The sequence below is a fragment of the Strix uralensis genome, chromosome 3 (assembly GCF_047716275.1).
Source record: "Strix uralensis isolate ZFMK-TIS-50842 chromosome 3, bStrUra1, whole genome shotgun sequence".
Lineage (NCBI taxonomy): Eukaryota > Metazoa > Chordata > Aves > Strigiformes > Strigidae > Strix > Strix uralensis.
The window spans coordinates 111,844,468-111,850,693 of record NC_133974.1 but is presented as its reverse complement, the minus strand read 5'-3'; the positions used below and the strand labels follow the sequence as shown (position 1 = coordinate 111,850,693).

The window sequence follows — 6,226 nt, the reverse complement described above, 5'->3', positions numbered from 1 at the left end:
CACAGACCTTTTCAGTTTCTTGTCTCCAGGACTGATGGAAGTATCACTTCTTACTGCTGATGCGCCTCTGTATGGAGATATCGAATCCCATATAAGCAGCACCCTTTGGATGCTCTATAATGCCGCCAACAGTTTGACACATTGAAACTGAAGACTGAGATTTCTGGTGCTCATTTCAGATTTAGCTGCTCACAATGAAGATGAAGCAGAGTATCTTTAAGCGCTCCTGCCACTCTAGGCCTGTCCTGGATAAGCATCAGGGAGCATGAGTGCTTTTTGCTCAGAATCCCACTGAGAGATTTTTAGGGAAGAACTATCCCCCAAACCAACAACTTCCCTAAAGAAGCCATTTTTTTCTTTGGTAGGTCTAAACCTGGAAGCAGGCCTTCATACAACTCCAGCCTCTTGATATTAAATGATTGATATTCCCAGTTAGTGGTACTGGAGGTACTTCTTGTAAACCTTTCTTTTTTGGGGCCTGACTCAATTATATTGAAAGATTTGTTCAAGCTGTATCCTCTCTGAGGCAATATAAACGACATACTGGCCATTTTGGGGGCAGGAAACCCCAGCTCTAAAGCCAAAACTCGTCATATGGACATATTGCTGATGCAACAAGCAAAACAAAAGTAGACTCCAAGAAATAAAAATTGAGTCCAAGACAAATTTGAAACTAGAAGCTAACAGCAAGGTCTGGGGAAATTTCTTAAATCTGAGCCACAGACTTGAGAGGAACTACAAGTATAAGGTGCAGCCCATGCTTTTTTATCTCTGTACATGCATGTTTGAAAAGGAGCAATGAGAAGCAAACCTTGAATGAATGACAACCACCAAATTAAATTATCTATCTCAGTGTTATATTGTGTCTAGAGAGATCATTCAGGAAAGTCATGCTATTTTGACAGGTCACCCATAAAAATTATGTGATTTATACCCAATGTATTTTAATTAATTTTAGCAATGAAGCTTTGTATCAGTTCACACTATCTGAAACACCTAAATTCAGTACAATCCAGAGGACCAAGCTTGTTGACTTCAGTGGATTGCAGTGGGTGTCACAGGGAAAACAAGGCTGAAAATGTAGAGTGGATGCTTGAGACAGTTCCACCCTCACATGCAACAGATGTCATCCACTCTACCTCCTCAACATAAACTCCTGTCATTGACTGTAGGCTCATCTGCACAGCGACATCTCTGCCCTCCTGACTTACAGCTGGGATTAAACGTATCATTTTCTCAAAATTTCATTGACACAAAGGTAGCTATTGACCCCATTTCTCACATGCTCCCATACACAGCACATCAGGCTGCACGAGCAAGGATGGTACCGAGCCCCACTGCAAGCCTGCTTCTGACTCTCAGGGGCCAATGGGTTAGGCCCTGTGTGACAGCCCCGCCAGAGGTCTGCACCAAAGCTCTGTGGTAGCAGCCCACAGGACCACCCCCCCACCTCACGCCTCCCTCCTTGCTGTGACCCAACAATACAAAACTGGGTGCTTTTCCCATCAGCTGACATCCCTCAGATGGAAAGAGCTTCATACCCACTCTCCCTCCCCTGAAAATACTCCCAGAAAATACAGAAGGCAGGTCATGTGTATGTATCTATCTGGTTATGAAGTTTCTACCAGGACAGCCGATAAATGCTTTAAAACTCAGACACCATCCCTCCATGACTTTTTTCAGCAGTTACTTTTATTAAAAAAATTAATGAGAACTGAAGTACCATAAAGGCTTCCAGAGAACTTTTGTTAGGGCAGAATCAAAATTAACGTTAGATAAACACGTTCCAAGTGTCAAGTGAGCTTACAGGAAACAACACACATTTTCCCACCCCAAGGTCTTTACTTTTTCTGCAGAAACCAGGTTGGTACAGCAACAGAAAACATCCCAGCCACAGACATTCACCCAGAAGGTAACCGACTAAGGTCAGCTAACATCAAGCTAGATTTTAGGAGACAGATTCCAGGTAAACAGAGGGGAGATTTAAGAGTCCTTTTCTGTAAAGTGGGAAGATTTAGCTGCATTAGATGGGATGTAAAACACAAGTAAGAGGAACTGAGGGCCAGAGAAATTGCAATAAAATGGCATTAATATTTCTGAGCTGCAGAGCAAGCAGGTTCAACCAGTTCTAGGTACAGCTATTTCTGAAAGGCTCACTTCTTCCAAGCTTATGAGAAACAACCCTCTAGGTTTAAAGATTTTACAGTCAGTAGTCCACATTGGGTCAGTCCCAAATCTTCAATGCAGTATTTTTAGTCCAGGGATATATTAACAGCTTATGAGATGGTTAGAAATAATAGGCAAAAGTCGTATGCTTCTGAAAGCAGTAATATGACACTGTGGAGAAAGCCTTAGATAAGGACTCCTGTACGCTGGGTTCTATTCCTGGCCCCGTTAATAGCCTGTAAATGCTCTTGGGCAAGTCATTTCAGCCCTTTTTGCTTCACTTTCATCTGAGAGGAGAGGGATACACATGTGGCTCCTTTGCAAAGCCACTTGAACCGATTAAAAAGCATGATAAAAACTGACTTCTTGTATTTCTTATTCAAATCCATGAGCTGTAGCTAAAGGCTCTGCAGTGGGCTTTGTATAACAAACTGCAGTAGTGCTCAAAATATTTCTTGTTCTCTCACAAATATTAGGGAAGCCAAAAGCTAGTGAGAATACTGTGCATTTTCCACTTAATTGCAAGCCAGTGATTCAGTGGTTTTTTTCTATGTGCAGTTTCTGAACAATTTTTAAATAGAGCTTTAGGCCATCATATACAAATTGAAGTTGTTCTTACTTATCTTTTGTGAACCCCTTAGAAGTAATCCACAGATCACCATTCATTGAAAACTATTATCCTAGACTTGTTTTGATCAACTGTTAAAGCAATACTCACATCCTCAGGGCAAGTAAGGATCGTAACAACTTACATGAATCTGCCCCACATTCAAAGTATTTCTAACAGTCTCTGAAGAAAGGCTTTTCAGGTTGCCAGTGGACGTGTACATTAAAGAGAATAAAATAGTGGCGATTCCTGCAGATCATCCTGGCCTGAATCAGCCTTGCTGACTTAACAGTTTACACTGCCCCACACCCATTTCCCAATCCTGCTTATTCTGTGGCCCCACAATCTCTAGCCTCTCATCTATTCTCTGCTGAGATTCCAGAAAAGGAATACTTAACCGTTCCATTACCCTGATCAGATCTTCAAGTTGTTTCAACTGTCTTCTTCACTTTAGAGCAAGTCAGCCGAATCAAAGTCACCCTCACAAACAAATAGGAAGCCCTGTATCAGTGTTTCCTTCACTACAACTTGCACTACTTCTCTCTATGAAGCTGCCTCGTTAGCTACAAAGCTCTACCTATTCTAAGTTAACACATAATTAACAAGTTACTGTTATTATCACTAAGCACTCTGTGCCATCCCTTCCTCCATGCAGGAAGGCGATGTCTTCAAAGCAGCAGCCAGCTCTTCATGTACATACAGAGAACCAAGTATCATTAACGTTTAAATACATATACATTTGAAATTCAGTGCAGCTTAGAAGATAGTCTCATATGATGAGCTAGCACTTGACAACTCTGCCCAAATTGCTTATGCTGTAAATGCTTCAAGTAAACTCTTCACCCAGGTCTTATGCCTTTCTGTTCATAATGTGAAGGTGTTCATGGGTCACCAAAAGGTGATTTGCGGCCAACACAACCAGTCTAGCAAGCATTTATATTGTAGACAATTATGCAAAAAAATCACAGTATAGTTTAGTTCCACTTTCCATTCTCTCTCTTCCCAATTTAAATAAAGAAAAAGCTGTCTTGACAAAGGCAAAATTATCTTGCCAGTATAAACTGCACCCACATTCAGGAATGTTTTATTAGCACATCATACAGGATGGCTTAAAGCATCACCACAGTGGTCAATACAATGAAGACTGAATATAAGTTTGGCCTTTCAGAGTCATTTTCATCCCAGAACAGTGTTTATCCTCTCAGAGGCTATACAGCAGCAACGGAGGCACAGGATAGCCAAGTATAACGTTTTAAATATTGACTTACAAAGCCAAAATTATGATGATCAAGTCCCAGTTGTCACAAATCAGATAGGATATACGTAATTTTGTTATGAGAAGAGATACAGAGTTCGCCTCAAAGCTGTTTTGATGAGTTTTCCACCTTTCTAATGTCTGGCTTTCTAAAATGTCACCAAAAATATAGACAAGAGCACTGTAACTATTTCACTACTCCATGCCTTGTAAGCTATCCACGAATGCTTACAGGTATCCCCCTTTTTTGCACCAGTAATTTATTTAGTAACTTCAAGTTTGTCTTACTCGGCATATGAGGTTCTCATCGTATCAGCTCCTGAGCATTTTTCACGAACTTCTGCACAACCTTCCAGGTTGCCCTCACTGCATTTTGGCCAAGTCAGTGAGACTACATCTTGGACCTGCTTACACAGACTCACATTTTTCCCATTTACGGTAAGTTTTGCCAGACTCCCACCATGTTCCTAACACAAGTTACCACCTTAAGAAGCTTAGTTACAAAAAGTGTTTTTTAGGCCAAGAAATCATTTACTTTCAAACTAGTGGGAGTTCAAGTCCTTTTAAGAAATACTAAAGCCTGCTGATTCAAGTTTTCAATAAAATTTTATTCTATTATCAGAAGCTTTAGATTCTTACATGCTTTAGGTGAAAATTAGTTTGTCATCCATCTTGACCCTTGAACAGGTTTCCAAAGATTTAGACAGGTTACTAAAAGTTTGGAATACACCAATACTGAGCAGTTTCAGGTAACCTTGTGACACTAATAATTCATTTGTTAGATCCTGGTGAAGAGAGCACAAATAGAACAGTTGCACAGAAATTCAATTAAAACATTATTTTAAAGATCATAGGTTTTTAATGATACGCTCAGCACAGTTCTTGGGTGTGGTCTTCCCATTCAAGAGTTAAAGCACAGTTTCACTGTGCTGTTATCAGAATAAAAAATATTTTTATGATATGTACATGCAATTACATAGCTCTACAGAATGTTTAGTACACTGGTAATTGTCATGATAAAAACTGGCCCCAAACAGTGAAGTTTATTCTCTTTCCCTATGAAGGTCTTTTCACAAGAACTTTATTACTTCTTCCCCTACTATTAGAGAAGGTGTTAAAAATTATTTTCTGGGGTATGGAAAACAATCCTCTGCTGTTTCTCCTGTCATTCCTCAAGGCAACAAAATGCTAAGTCTATGAAATGCTCCTTAACAGCTACTGTAAGACTTCTCATACATTTATTTCTGGTCTGATATGAACTTAAAAGTACAATTTTACTGTCATTTACTTTAGAAGCACAAGTATAAATGTTTTTAAAGCTTTTTTTTTAAAGCTGTCATTTCCTAAAGTTATACTTTCATTTGCCTGCTTTGAACAAGCTCCTGCCTAAAGTGTTTTTAATGACAATTATTTATTTACATTTTATACCAGGTAACATACTTCTGCTTTTCAGGCGCAGACACAGGCCCTGGTTCTTGCAGACTCCAAGAGCTTAGTTTAAGTAGGACTACACAGAAACCCACCTTTGAAGCATTAGAAGCAGACTCCTGAGCGACCCTGCAAAGAGAAGATATCTTACTGCTTGGATTTTGCTACCCATTTTATTAAGTGATTTCTGAAAAGGAAAAAAACCACAACTAACTTCAATCATTTTTTTTCTGCTCTCAGGCCACCAGCCGCGCACCAACGTGACAACTGCAATAAAGCAGGAGAAGCCTCATACACTGCCTGAACTGCCAGCCCAAGAGAAAGAGCATACTGTTGTATTACCAAGAGGCAACGCAGACGCGAGTGTGCACACTGACCAAGGAATAACAGGCTTCCTGAGCGAAAAAGTTGTTAGCCACCAGTCAGGAAGTAAGCAGCCAGGACGTGGAACCGACCGAGACGGCAGCGCCGGCCGAGCCCACGCCCAGGGCAGGGTTACCGCGGCACGCCGTACACACAAGGCGCTCTCGCCTCCCTCGCTCCCCTGTCACACACGGCCTCAGCGCGGAGCTGCGGGGCTCGGCCCCCCCCGCGCTCCCCCTCCTGCTGGCCGCCCGCGGGCAGGCTCCGCCGAGGCCCGGCGGCACCCGCGCTGCCCTCACAGAGCCCGCTCCCGCCGCCCGCCCCCTCCCCGGCCCACCGGCCGATCCGCGGGGACGGGGCGGCGCGGCCCTACCAGGCCCAGGCCCAGACCCAGACCCCGCGCCTGC

At 42.2% G+C, this 6,226-nt stretch overlaps 1 long non-coding RNA gene across 1 annotated transcript; it reads right to left on the bottom strand.

Annotated features, from left to right (window-relative positions):
* Positions 1–1,666: 1,666 nt before the first annotated feature.
* On the bottom strand, positions 1,667–6,106 carry LOC141941362 (uncharacterized). The gene is made up of 2 exons (XR_012628289.1): positions 5,552–6,106; positions 1,667–4,813 (listed from the first exon to the last, which is right to left on the bottom strand). It is a non-coding gene; the product is annotated as an uncharacterized LOC141941362 (long non-coding RNA).
* Positions 6,107–6,226: the final 120 nt, after the last annotated feature.